Genomic DNA, 15425 nt, shown 5'->3' on the forward strand with positions numbered 1-15425 from the left:
CTATGCTGCCCAAGCAAGGTTCAGGGCCCACTTCCCTGCATGCTGCAGCAGGTGATAGGCAGACATAGTTCTGGTGCTCTCATGACCTCAGGGCCAGCTCTCCTGCCTGCCATAGGTGGCAAGGGGTAGGGGGAGGGCGCATCTCTCCCTTGTCCATGCCATTGCAAGGCAGCCAAGAGGTAGGGACAGCTCTCCCACACTCACACCCTCAGGGCTGTCTCACTCATGCCCCTGCCACTAAGGTCATCTCTACTGTGCTGCCTAGGAGAGGTGCAAGGTCGCTCTCCCAAGTGCTGCAGGTAGTGAGGGGCAGGGCCAGTTCTCCTGCTCTTATGACCTCAAGGCCAGATCTTTGGTCTCTCACAGATGGTAAGAAATGAGGTATCTTTTCCTCATCCAGCCACTGAACTGGGAGATAAGTAGGGGGCACATGCCCCCTCACCAGAGTACTGTAGCTGGCTAGGAGGCAGTTTGTTCTGCTTCTTATCATGCCTCCAGGGCCAGCTCTCCCAGGATGCCCAGGTGAAGGAGTTCCTCACAGCCCTCAGACTAGACCAGGCATGTCCACCTGGACTTTGGTGGTAACAGACTCCTACTGTTGCAGGGCTATAGACCTGGATGTGGCCCCAAGTGGCATCACTGGGAACTCACATCAGGCTTGTTCCTGACTACCCCTGAGACTCCAGTTCTGCCTCTCTTCACTGTGCCTTCCTCCTGTTTCTTTCTCTTCCATTTCTCTACCGCTCACTTGTTTCTTTTAGTGATTCCCAGGATCTCTGAGTGTCTGGGGTTGACTCAGATATGGTCTCAGGAGTGTTCATCCCACTTGTGCATTATGGTACTGGGCAGGGGTCATCTTGGGCATGATCTTTCCCCCAAAGGCCTGTGAGGTGCGAGTTTGGTAGTCATCTCAAGCTAGCTCCCGGTCCAGGCCCCATGGTGCTGGTCTGATGGTTGTCTGGATCATTCCTAGCCCAGATACACCTGAGTAGCCTCACTAAATGGTTGTCTGTCTTGGGCTCACTCTTGCCCAGTGCCTGCAGGCCTGGACAGGTTTCTTCTAGCCTCCAGCTTGCTCCCCATGTTGGGATCCCATCGGGCCTAACTGGCACCAGACTGGTGGTCATTTCAGCTCACAATTTTTTTTTCAGGGATTGTTAAGCTACTAATCATTTAGATGTTCATAGATCAGAACATTGAGTGTGGACATAGCCTCTCTCCTCTCCGCCACATACTGGTGTACCTGTGACATAGCAGCCACACCTGCAATGCTGTGAGGGGAGGGTACGTTTTATTTTTATAAAAGACATTTTAACATCCTGAGTCATTTTTAATTTCATATGTAACTATATCCTGTGACTATTAAAATGAGGAAACATAAAAACACATAAGTGAATGGGGTATAGACTTCTGGCAGGCAGCCATCTGATGCTAGCACATTATAGCTGTTTTTAATCTCAGAATCATAGCATCACACACCATGAAAACACTGGGTAGAGGTTTTAAAGCCATGTCTGTAGGCTTTGTCACTTTCTTGGTGAGGAATCTAATCCAGATAGTGCAAGTGGATAACAGCCCAATGGTTTGTGGAATCCAAGTTTCACTTTTGATATAATGTCTGGAAACATACACTGTTGTTTTGCATGTGTGGGGTATGGATGCTCACGTGTGCGTTACCCACATGCATGTAGAAATCAGAGGTTAAAGTCAGGTGTCTTTGTTCTTGCTTTTCTTCCTCATTGAGGCAAAGTCCTCAAGTGTTTATGTGGGAATGAGGGTCAGAATTTCCATCCCTGTGCTTCTGTAACAAGTACTCTATTTGGTCAGCTGCCACCTTAGCTCACCATATAAGTTTATGAATCCTTGTTTCTGGGTTGACAGGAGGGATGATATTCTATAGAGAGACATGTTTGCCCCTCTCCCTGGCTATCAGTTTAGTGAGACAGTAGTCCCCAAGGGATTGAAATTACCCCAGGAGTCTCCTGTAGAAAGGGAAAAGGAAAGGTTAGTGTACTGGTGCCAGCCAGAGGAGGATTCTGCTCCTAGGAAGTTTCATACAGTATTGACAGTGTGTCAGACCAGCCTGCAGGGAAGACACACCCAGGTGTGCACACCTCTGACTCTCTAGTTGAACTTCAGTCTTTTGTTAGTGTCCCTGAGACGGCCCTGGGGGAGTCAGGGAACCTCATAATTCCTCTTCCCAATGTGGCCACACTGAATAACCTTTTTTTTTTCTTTGTGGTCCAATACGTCTATTAAAGACAGATGTCTGAGATTGGCTTTTTAGGACTGCAGGGCCCCAGCTCTGATTCTAACTACAGTGCACAGTGTTTTGAAACTCAACTTTGATTATAATACAGCAATGTTGTTCTAAGTACAAAATTTTTATCTCTGTTTAGGTATACCAAAGTGACTCTTGGTGTCTGGGAACCTGGTGTTGGTGAGAGATCACATCGGTCACTGTGCCAGGCACCAGAAAACTAAAATGATATATGCAAGAGTCTGCAAAGAGCACCAAGCAATAAAAGCAAATGGGAAATTCCAGGTGTTGGAAATACACATCTGACTTCCCAGCTGCTGTCGGGGCCACTGAACCAGGGCTGAACTTCCTCTTGACAGAGCACCTGTGGCCATGTCACTCTCCAACCCCCTGTGTTAGCAATTGTGTTTTTATTCCCCATAATGGAAGGTCAGTGAATGTATCCGAGGCATGTGACCAAACTGTAGGCATGCTGTTGACTGTGACAAGAATTTGTATTTATACTCAGATAACACACAGCCATGGAAATATTCATAGGATTCATGGTGCCTCTGGTAAGGAATGAACCTGCTGAGAGAAGCCATGACAGGAGGTTGCTCCCAAGCAATGGGAGCATTTGGTGGCTCATTCTAGGTAGGGGTGTTCAGTTTTATCCTCTTTGGGGTACATTGGATGAAGAAGAAATATCTTGGGTCACAGGTTTAATCCAGGATTTTCCAACCTGTGTTCCATGGGTTGTGAAAGCACACACACACACACACACACACACACACACACACACACACACACACACACTTGTGTGAACTTGTGTGTGTGTGTTTACTTCATATGACACTATGGCATAATATTGCTATCTACAGAGTTCACATCTGAAAACCCTATAGTTGAAAAAAAAAAATCATGGGATTAAGGAGATGGTTTAGTCAGTAAAATACTTGCCAAATAAGCATGAAGGATCTGAATTCTATCCCCCAACACTCTCATAGGAAAAGCTGTACATAATGGTGGACTCCCATAATCCTAGTGCTGGGAAGGGAAGACAGAGGATCTCTGGGCTTACTAGCCAGCTAGCCTTGCTGAATTGTAAGCTTCAGTTGTAGTGAGATATCCTATTTCAAAAAAAAAAAAAAAAAAAAAAAAAAAAAAAAAAAAGAGGTGAAGAGCGATTGAGGAAGACAACAGTGACCTCTGGCCTTCCCATGAGTGTGCACACACATAAACACATACACATTCACATACACTATACAGAAAAGTTATCCTAAAGTTTTCAGTAACTTTATGAATTTGTGTTGCATGCATGCCTAGCATCTTGGGCTTTATATGGCCTATGGGCTACAGATTGAGGGAATCTCCTTGGAGACAGAAATGGATGGATCTGAGAGCTACTAACACAGTATATTATGAAGACATGGATAGAGGAATACCATAGTTGCCATAGATGGTCAATGGGTCTGCAGGTCTTCCAGTGGGAGGGATCTTTCTTTGCTCTATTGAATATAGACCGACCTTATGACCAGCTTCAGTCAAGAGGCAGCAACAGATTGAGGCTTTGAGGGTATCTGCTGCTGGTGAATCTTCTATGGAGCTGACACGACAGTGTGAACCACCAGCTGGCCTGTGAGAAGTGGAGGGGTGTGGAGAAGAGACATCTTCCTGCTCATGACACACCCCAAGCCAACTCATCTGTGTCCTTGGTTCTGGTCCTTTTCAAATATTCTTAGTTGATGTTTAATAAATAATAGATAAATATCAATGATTAGAAATGGGGGAAATGCTTTCAAAACATGAACACCACGTATGCCAAACCTTTAGATGAAGATTTCATTGTTACAAAGTTTGGTGTAGGGATCCTTACGTTCCTCTTAATTGAACCATATGCTTATGCATTTCTGCATTGTAATAGAATCTCTTGACACAACAGAAACATGAATAGACAAAATGGTGTCTTTTGTGTTTTAGTGCATGAAAAAACTTCAGGTTCATATTTGCTTTCCAGTCAGTTTTGGACCCACACACAACAAAGAGATAGCACTGTGTTCTTAAACAGCCTTGGTGTGGATAGGAGACCAGGTAGCTCAGCTGCAGAATTCCTTAGACCACTGAGTGGTTTATATTAATATGCCACAGAGTAAATCAAGAGACAATCTTAGATGCAAACGTGAGAGTCGATCTTAGAAGACTCAGTGATGGCTTTGTGGGAAGCACAGCTGTTACTTATGGTACACAAGACTGAGACTTCAGACCTCCACTTCTGTTGTGGTAACTTTCCTAATGGTTAACTAGCCGTGCATTCAGTGTGGATTCCAACAATGGCACGGTGCTTTTCTTACCTTGAAGTAGGCACTACATTTTTAGAGCTTCATTTTATCAAAATTGGCTTGAAGACTGGTCCACGAGCCAAGTGTCAATTATAGATGAGATCCAGTTGTTTTGAACTTGAGGGAAGTGTCTAGTTCCATTTTGTTAAAAGAAGGTTCTATGATCTCAATGCCTTACATACACTTTCATTGAGAAAAAAAATAAAGAAACCTAATGACTGTTGTTCACGCTGACTTTTCTTACTTATGTGGCTTGGAGAATGATCGGGTACTGTCATGAGTGGTGTGTGCTCTGCAGTGTTTTATGTATGTTCATTTAATCCACAACATAGAAGGAGAATGTTGCTATTAGAGCTGGACACTTGGGGTCTTGGCTACCCATTCAGAGTGTCAAAGTCATCGACTATGGGGCACTGCTGGTGAACCAGGAGTGGTAGAATCAGAGGCACCAGCAGCTCATGCCTTGTTTGATGGTTGCATTTATTTATGGAACACTATACGAAGAGTGTCTTAAGCCAAATGGTGGAAGAATTTTCACTTTCTTGCAGATGGGCCCACACAGGTCCACTTGCCTTACCACATACCTCAGCGCAGGACTCTATGGCTGTGTGATTCCATTGGCTGTGAACTCTGGTCTTACAGGAATCATTTAAATCACTTCAGTCCTCTGTCCCTAGGCTGTTCACGCACCAGAGAGAATACTTATTAAAGCCATCCATGCCCTTCCGTGTGCGGATGCACATTCTGGGTCTTCTGGGAGAAGTTTCTTTATATGTGAACAGGGAATAAAGGATCTCTGTTGGGGATGACTACAGTTTAGACACAAAAACATCTGTTGAGCTGAAAGCGCCAGCTCTGTGATGTGGTGCTGACCAGAAATACAGAAAACTAGTGTGCACTGATTCTCCTATACAGGATTTTGGAAAGACTGAATATTGCAACCCACACTGGCATTTGACCTTCATGGAGCACTTGAGTAAAATGCATTTACTAAATTTACTTCTATTTTATCCCCTCTATTTGCAAAAGTCACTAATTTTAATCAAATAACTTCAAGCCATTCAAAGCCAAAACCAAAACCAACTAATCAACCAACCAACTAAAACATTGCTAGTGACTTACAAATAGTAGGCCTGAAGCACAAATAACTTTAAATAGTGTGTGTGTGTGTGTGTGTGTGTGTGTGTGTGTGTGTGTGTGTCTGTCTGTCTGTCTGTCTGTCTGTCTCTATGCCATATGTGCAGGTGCCCTTGAAAGCCAAAAGAAGGTAGATTCCCTGGTGCTGGAGGCTTCCAGTTGCAAGTGGTTGTAAACTGCCTGATATGGGTTCTAGGAATAGAATTCAGGTCCTCTCCAAGAGCTTAAGTGTTCTCCAGCCTCATAAAATAACTTTTATGTCCTTTTGCCACATACATGTGTGTGTGTGTTGTGCATAAATATGTGTCCACATGTTTTCACGAGTGTAGGTACATGTAGACACCCAAAATTGACATCAAGTGTCTTTTTCAATTGCTCACCACTTTATTTGTTCACTCAAGGGTTCTCAATGAGCTCTTCCAGAGCTCACTAATTCTGGTTTGGATCTGCTAAACCAGATTATCCTGAAAGCCTGTCTCCACCTCCCTGAAAGCTGAGAGTACAAGCAGTCTCTACAGCTGCCTGGCTTTTATGTGGGTGCTGGGAGCTGGACTAGGGGAACACTATATCCATTAAGTAATCTTGCCTGCTAGAACTTTTATGTTTTTACTGTTTCTCTATTATTATTATTATTATTATTATTATTATTATTATTATTATTATTACTACTTTAAATTTTGTTGACAGCAGGCTATGTCTGTGTGGAAGGGTGGTCCTGTGACATGCTGGTAAATCCCATTAGGTAGAAGACTGCATAGGAGAATTCACTGACATGCAGTAGGAAGGCTTGGATTTTAAAACAAAGGGATGGCTGGGAATTTACTGTAGTTGACTGCTGTGTTTACATGAGGATAACATCTACAATGTACTTAGTTTTGAAATTCTTTCGGAACTCTGGAAAAGACAGTGGCTTACAGTGTGGATTCTCTCACTGTCAGAAGCAAAAGACATTGCAAAATTCCGTGCATTTGTACAGATGTCTATGGTGTCTGTCAATTTGGAGGGATGTTCTTTAGTGAGTCTTGCCCTTCTCTGCCCAGGCACGTGAAACAGGTCCCCTTTCTCCCCTTTCCATGCAGAGGCAGGGGGGCAGCATGAAAGGGGAGTGCTTGCAGATTCAGAGTGGGCTGCAGTTCCCACAAGGTGCAAATGTAGGTCTCCAGCTTTGGAGCCCTGCTTGTTTGAGAACGGTTCTCTCAGGACGCATCATCTGCACGTGAGAAATCTCATTTATCCTGACACAGAGGACTGGATATAAAACTCAGACAAACATAGACTGAAAACCTTGGATAGTCAGGGTCCTCAAGCCTGGCATTCTGTTTGAACTCCGTGTGGACCAGGTAACTCAGCAGTATGCCCTATGAATGTTGTGGAGTGTTCTTGGGTTTTCAGGTGCCTTTAGGGTTTAGCCATAACTCCTGTGGGATTTTCACCTTGAAAGGCTATTGCAGTTCGTGTAAGTGGTAGGTATTTATAGACAAGTTTCCATTTTGGCAGAAGCGGTGAGCCCCAGGAAGAAGGGGAGGGCTAAACTAAAGTCACACACCTGCTAACAGAGGTGGACTTAAGAACTTCAGTCCTGAGACCTCAGGTGGGGACACCTCAGCAGCCTGAGAAATGTGCACGGACAATTCAGACCTCAGCCAAGATGGAACTTGGGCTTCAGAGGCCATATCTGTGGCTCTCTTTGAGTAGTTATACAGGGCACACACAAACATTAATAGGCAGAGCTGTAGTTATCAGTACCTACACAAAGTACCTACACACTGTTGGCTGTGTTTGTCCTGAACAAAGGCCCACCTTTTCCAGCACTGAGACAGCGGTGGTGTTTGTGGTTTGTGTCAGCTTTCTCCACCACAGAAGCCAAGAGGAGGTACAGGGAGAACATGACCTCGGAAGACCAGACTGCACAAGAATTGCACGCACTACCACTCCCTGTTGCTCCAAACCCATCATACACTAGCACCCACGACAGCATTTAAAGTTCTTACTATAGAAATTAGGATTTCTTTCACAAAGGCAAGTAGAGTTTATTAATAATGCATCAGGAAGGGCCCGCATTATAAATTAGTTACTGCAGGACCTCGAAGCCTCTCAGAGATTCCAACCTGCATCTCGTGCCTGGTCAGCACAGGTTCTGCAGGAAGCCCAGAGAAGACAGCTTCACAGAAGGCACAAACTTTGTGAACCTGGGTGCAGGGACCCAAGGCTCAAACAGGCTCAAGATTGAACTCCAGTACTGCGCATGCTTCCGTGTACGACTCCTACAGCGAGTTCCACATATCACGGTGAACCCACCAGCCATTTTACTAGTTTAAAGGTCATGAGCGCTTGCTGAGTATGTCTAATAAACAAACTGCGTGCAAGGCCCTGCTCTTCTTTCCTTGTTATTGCTCTGCATCTTTGATTTGAAGAGAGCCTCACCAGTCGCTATGAGATATGGCTCAATCTCTTGACAGAAGGCTTAGAAGGGCATGGTGCACTGACATTTGGAGCTGAATTTACGCTATGTCTGCAAACAATAAGTTAATTAACTCAACAAAGTCCCTTAGGGTAGGAGCCAAAAAGACACAACAAATTTTGTGGCACTGAAGGACAAAAGAATCCACAGTCATTGTTCCTCCGCTATGTGGAGGGCCTGTGGTGGGCTCTGCCCGAGAGCTACATAGAAATGGTGCCTGCTCAGTCCCCTAACAGAGATGCCAAAGGCACTAACGACCTGGGCCATCTGGTTTTTAGCAACTGACCCAGTAAAGTCACCAAGAAGTGGAGTCATTCATTCATGATTCTGAATTCAGCACTTGGGATGCAGAGGCATAAAGATTGCCTCAAATTTAAGGCCAGCCTGGGCTACGTGTGTAGTCTTAAGCCAGCATGGGCTACATAATAAGACCTGTTTAAAAAAAAAAAAAGAGGGGTGGGGAGTAAGGATGGAAAGAAATTATTAATTATGCATGTTGGTTCTATTTTTAATTCAGATAAGTTTCCCCACTGTTCCCACAGACAAATTCAAGGTCTTCTGAGGAATTTTTTCTTTGAGGATGATATCTAATTATATTCATAAAATCAAATGGATACCTTTTTGGTCACTTGATGAGGATTTGAGAAACATGTTGCTTGAAATCTGCTACTTTTGCCAGGGATATACTTGGCATTGGATTTAAAATTGGAATTTCCCAGAAGCACTAATTGATGTGTAATGTAGAATTGTTTATTTATAGTCTCTTCTTTCTGAATTGTACGAATTACAGTGTGTTGAGAACGAATGGCTGCCTCCTTCTAATACTTAAAAGCAATCTGAGAAAACATCTTTGTTCTGAAGATAAATCCATTAGTACCCATTTTAGCCCTCGGAATGCCCAGAACAGATGACAGAACCCACAGGGACGAGGTACTTTTCTCCGCCTCACCAGTTCTTGGAAACAGGCAGGGGACAAGATCATCGATAGCGTCTGGGGCTCACACCCATCTTACTTGTTAGGTAATCTGACTAACTTGACTTTAAGTTTGGGGCTCCTTAGCCCCTGCACCCATGGACATTCAGAGAAACAGAGGGTTGGAGAGGGCAGGGCAACCCCATCCCAGGTCACATAGATGTGGCTGTAGACACTGGGATCTGCCTTCAGGTTCCACGAGGCTCTAGAGCCTTTAGTAGATAAGTTCTCATGCATAGGTTGAAATGCCTATAAAAGACTCTGCCTCAGCAAGCTCAGTGGGTTGGGTACCACCTCCTAAACCATCAGGTAAATGGGGCTTCAGAGAGTTTATGCTGAGGGTCTGCTCTGGAAAGGATAAAACTTTGTAATTTTGATGACTTAGAAACAAGGATTTGCCCAGGCCAACCTGAACATGTGTATTTTCCTTTTCAGGATGTCAGAGTCTTCCATAGTGCTGTTTCTGATAAGTAGTTTAGGAAGAGTTGGTCTTTATAACAGCCTGCAAAGAGATGTCAAAGAGGAATGATCTGGAGCCTTGGGCATTGGGTACTCAGAATAAAGAGAGAAGCAACCTGTAGAGCTGAGGGCTAGGATTTTCTGCTGTTTAGAAGCTTCCAGAATCCATGCACAGGGAATATGAAATATGTATCCCTGGCGGGATTCCTTGGCCAGTGTATGGGAAATGACTAGAGTGATATCATGTGTCCTGGGGACTGAAAGGCCACTGATGAGTCAACCATTGCCTGACTACACCAGCTAGTCAGCTGTAGGGCTATGGAGTACCATGCTCTAGGGTATGATATACTCCACTATCAAGTGATAATGGAGAAACTTTATAGTTCAATACCAGCTACATTACTTACTGCCAAGTATAAAGTGTTTTCAAACTACCAAGTGTGATCCAGGGCACCCAGGGACCTGCACTGCAGTGGCTCCTTCTCTTGCCTCCCTGGCCTGCAGGCATTTGCTGTTGCTGAGTGAGAGGAGTCGGTGTAGTCAAGATGACCTGACCCAGGCCCAGAGGGACTGTTTTGAGAAGACAGTTAGGCTGCTATGGGCTAAATATTTGTGTCCCCATTTCTCTCTTTTTTTTAATTGAAGGAAAAGGTTTGTTTTTTTATTTTATGTGTATTTGTATACGCCTGGATGTATTTACTTGCATGCATTGCACCTGCAGAGGCCATAAGAGGGGATAAGGTCCCCTGAAATTGAAGTTACAGATGTTTTGCTGCTATGTGGGTCTTGAGAATTGAACCCAGGTCCTTTGAAAGGAGTCAGTGCTGTTACTGCAGAAACATCTCTCCAAACCACATCCCCCAATTCTATGTTTGGAGTCTTGGGCAAATGATTAAGTCATGAGGACACAGTCCTTGGGAATAGAATTAGTGGCCTTTCCCCCTTCCATCATGTATAGATAAAACAAAAACGACGCTTGTCATCCATGACCCAGGACACCAGCTCTCCTTCCCCAGGCTTATATCTTCCAGGGCCTTGATCTCAGACTTCCTGTGCCCCAGAACTTTGAGAAACGACCTGAAAGGGCACAGCATTCTGTCATCGTGAAGACTGACCAAGGTCAGAGTGGGTCACATACACTGCCTCTTGACACACAACAATGAAGGAAAGCTATTTGTGTTTGTCCTTGTGGGAATCAGAACACACATAAGTACTCAACTGTGATTGGAAAAGCTGTTACTGAACATGTTTAAACATTTTTAGCATTTGAATTTTAGGACTTTCCCCCATTTGGTCCTAGTGCTTTTTCTATTGCTGTGCTAAAATATCCTGATGACAAGCAGTTCAGTGGAGGAAGGCTTGTCAGAGCTCACACTTCCAGGTCCCTTGTTGCAGGGAAGCTGAGGCAGCCGGAGCCTGGGACAGTTGCCCCCCCCCCCCCCCCATCCAAAGTCAAGAGCAGAGAGAAATGGATGCTTGCCTCCTGCTCAGCTCACATCTGCATCTCTCACACAGAGTAGGGACCTGTCTTTAAAATGGCTCTTCTGTCCTCAGGGTAGTTCTTCCCAACTCAATTAACCCAATTAGGATATTCCCTCATAGGCACACACTCATAGGCCAACTTGACCTTGACACTTCCTCAATAGGCCTCTTCTATGGCTTGTCAAGTTGACAATTGAAACCAACCATCATACTCTTCCCCATGTGTGTTTCTGCTGGCTGCCTGGAGAGCTGGGTCTCACCAGGTGGCTTATCTCTGGGAACTAGAGACTACTCACACATTTAGTTTATAGAGCTCAGTCTTGGCTTCCTTTATCTTTCCTGCTTCACCGTTTCCTTTTCTTCTGGTTTTCTCATCTAATTAATATTAATGTGCTTTAATGTGTCTTCAAGTTGCTTCAAATTCTTCCTGAAATAATTAAAGCATGATTGAAGAACTTATTTAAAAAGTTGTTTGTCATTTTCTTTTCTGTTTATCCCACTGATCTCCAAATGCATAAAGCATCTAATGACCAGCTTCCTCCGTGTCGCTGCCACCTGTGGCTCTCACACACAGAACCCCTCACCACTCCTAAGTAGTTCACTTGCGGGGAGGGGAGAGGAAGACTCTGTCTTCATAATGAAATTTCCACAGATTTTTGCCTTGTGGAGTCTTCTAAAGCTTCTTGTGTGGACTTTCTTTTATCAATGGATTGACAACTTCAATACTTTAATTTTCTGGGAATTCTTTACCAAAGGGGAAGAATAACTAGTCAGTGCAAAGAAACAAAAATGCAAGTGAATCTAGGTTGAGGAAAAATTTACCTCAGGTAGGCCCTCCATCAGATTGCCTCATTCTTAGAATCCATTCGATATGTGGAAAAATTCATAACCTGGCAAAATCACAGTATTCGTACTCACCCAGGCTGTATGCCAAATCAAACCACTCTCTTTAATTACAGGTGAATAATAATACCCTTAAATTTCTTGCAAATGACATCAGCTTGCTTGGGCTCTGTGGCTGAGGACAGGTATTGAGTGAAGGCCTTAATTCAGCATAGTCAGCTGCACGTTGTTGCACTTCCTGTCCGAGGGCATGGTGGGATCTGGCCTGTTTTGGAAGTGGAAGCAGGTGTCAAACAGAAGACACTTGTGTGATTGAGTGTTCTATTGGAAAGGCAGCTGGGGCTAAGTGTGCAAGAGGGAGATGTGCTGTTTGAATGCTAAAGCCCTTGTGTGGGGGTACGTTTTGATTTGTTCCTTTACCCAGGACTGAGGATGGCCCCTCTCAGCAATCCAAAGCCGGTGTGAAGCTGGAGTCACTTTTGAAAGTATCTTGTAGCAGAGAGTCTGATGCCTTTGTTCCAGGACGAGGAGTAGGGTGTACTGTGAACCAGGCCTTCCCAGTGCACAGCAGATCTTGGGGATATTTGGATGAGGGATTGACTGCTAGCGGTTATAGGTAATTAGACATTTTCTAAGAATGAACTAATTGCACTTCTTAGGAAGGTGGGGAAGGACTGCCGCCCTTCGCCATGCACTCTGCTTGCTGCGGGCTTGATGAAAATGAGTCACACATGGCCGAGTGTCTGTGTCCTATCTCAGAAGTGCTGACCTGTGACCCCGGGGGCCTGCTGTAGTCACCTGTACTGACCGTGCAGTTCAGACTCCAAATTACTGGGAAATGGCTTCATCCATCCACAGGGACAAACCACAGCTGACAATTAGTTTCCTAAGACAGACCAGAGACTGGACTAGCTAAACCTTTTATTTATGCTAGAGTAATATGCAGTATTTCTCAAACTCTGAGAGAGATATTACATATACTTCCCAGAATAAAATACAAAAATAAAGTGAGATTTCTGTGGGAATGAGAGGACAGTATAACAAAATTAAGAGAATGACAGACTGGGTAGATATTTCATATCATGTATAGCTTGAAATCATGTTCTCTTTTCCAAAGTTGAATCCATTGCTACTTTAGCAGTGTACCTAACAAAGTTTTAAACAGGTATTGAGTCATAATTTTTAAATGCATAATTTTATGTGGAAGCACATAAATTACTAGGATTTTAAAAATTCAATATTAAATATTAATGTGCAATATTAAATCCTATAAGTAATATAATTGTGTTGAGACATTGTAGCTTCTTATTCTATATCTCTAGAATTTCTGTATCTATATCACTGTAACCCAATAGTGGTCACTAGATGGTATTTGCAAACCAGGAGGAAAGCTGGACAAGAAAATGGCTGGTTGAGATAGAGCCTTAGTTTGGATCTTTGAATTTCTCTCAATAGCTGATTTCACTGAGTAGATTCAGTGAGAGGCTAAATTGTTAGTTAATATTTACCTCACATGAGCTTGGAGGATATAGCTTTTTGGGTTTGAATACAGATGAGTTTGGAAGAATTGTGACAATAATAAACAAGTGTCCAGGTCAAAAGGTAACAAATTGCTCCAGGGTTAAGAATAACTATGTTTTAAAACATGTTAGATCTATGGAAAGGAGAAATCAAACCATGAAATGGTATGGTTTATTATATAATAAAATTATACATTGTAACAATGCTGTGTATGTATATGTGTATATGTATGTATATGCATGTATATATATGACTTTGTACTGTCATGTGCCTTAAATATTTATATGCCTTCAAGTGCTCTTCCACATATTTTATACTTATGTATTATAATTACAAAAGCAACAATTTAAAGTGCAAAGTACACTAAAAAGTCAATAAAAACATTTTTAAATAGAATGTTAAAAGTAATTGAATAACCCACTCTGAAACAATAAAGAACAAAGGATAAGCAGCAAATACAACAGATAAAGGAAGAAAAAGAGAGTAGCAGATGTGATTCTAATCATGTTAGTAACTACACTAAATACACACAGACTAATTTCTCTGGTTAAAGTGCAGTGATGCTGTGCATAAAATAGCAAGACTTAGCTACTCGAAAGCACACAGATAAACATAAAAGTGCCAAGAACACTTTTTTTAAAAAGTAGAATGGCCACATAAGCTCAACTGCAAGAGTAAATACAGTATAGTGGTGTTATTTAAATATATATATATATATATATATATATATATTCATATATATTCATTTTCTTGAAAATAACCTTATATATAATATCTTCTAATTATAGTTTCCTCCCAGATCCTCCCCCATATCCCCAATAATCCCATTCCATGCCTTATTTCTATTTCTTTTTAGAAGACAAACAGACCAAAATAAAAAACAAAACCACATATAAATAAAGCATGAGAAACATCCCCCAAAACAAAAAAAAAATAATCAAAACAAACAAAACCATGAAAGACAAAACCAGAAACCATATATACAAGCAAAAGGCCAGTAAGGTAAAATATGTCCACACAAAGAACCATGAGACAAAAAATTTTCTAGAGATACCACTGAGTTAATTTTGTGTTGTCTGTTTACTGCTTGACATAAGGCCTACCCTTAAGTGTGACTACATTGGAGAAAACTGTTTTCCTTTGCAAGCAGTTGCCATCGGGGCATAGATAACGTCTTGGTTAGGGATTCGAGCTTGTGTTTATTTCCTCCTCTCAGCCCCTGTGAAGGCCCTGAGCCACAGTCTCTGTGAGCTCATATGTGCATCAGTCCTGTTGTGTCTGGAAGATGCTGTTTATTTGTTGTCCTTCATCCTCTGTGGCTTAAGAGCTTAAGACTGTTTTCCTCTCCTTTTATGCTTAGGTCACTGATCCCTGAGGGGAGGGGTTTCATGAAGACAATCCCTTTAGGACAAACTCTGGATGGAGATCCACACTGCCCAGTTGTGGGTTTATGTATTAACTCCCATCTACAGAAGAAAGCTTCTTTGATGATGACTGGGCAATACACTCATATACAGGTATAGCAGAATGCCATTAGGAGTCATTTTATTGCTATGTTCCTTTAGAAGAACAACAAGATTTAGTGTTCCCATAGGTCTATGCTCTATCCTCTTTCAGGTTCTTGGCTACCTGAGCAGTGTCAGGCATGGATTCCATCTCAGGGAATAGGCTTTACATCTGATCAGAGAGTGGCTACTCACTCTCACAACATGTGCCACTACTGCCCCAGGATATCATGTAGGGAGGTCACCATTGAGGATTTCAGGGTCTGTAGCTGGGTTGGTGGTCGCCTGAGGTAATTAACAGCATGAAGATCAGCCTAGAGACTGTAGAAAGTCCTTCTCAACTACATACATGGTCAATAGTGAGGATTTATGAAGAACTCTATATACACCAAAGATGTAACAATTTTCAGTCTATAAAGGGACAACCAGTTTAACAGACATTAAGAAAAGACTAATAAACAATTTT

General features: G+C 42.9%; 1 non-coding gene across 1 annotated transcript; it reads right to left on the reverse strand.

Annotated features, from left to right (window-relative positions):
• Positions 1-1153: 1153 nt before the first annotated feature.
• LOC117708011 (small nucleolar RNA SNORA17) lies at positions 1154-1285 on the reverse strand. The gene has a single exon (XR_004606747.1). It is a non-coding gene; the product is annotated as a small nucleolar RNA SNORA17 (small nucleolar RNA).
• Between the last annotated feature and the right edge of the window lie 14140 nt (positions 1286-15425).

This window comes from Arvicanthis niloticus, chromosome 4 (genome assembly GCF_011762505.2).
Source record: "Arvicanthis niloticus isolate mArvNil1 chromosome 4, mArvNil1.pat.X, whole genome shotgun sequence".
NCBI lineage: Eukaryota > Metazoa > Chordata > Mammalia > Rodentia > Muridae > Arvicanthis > Arvicanthis niloticus.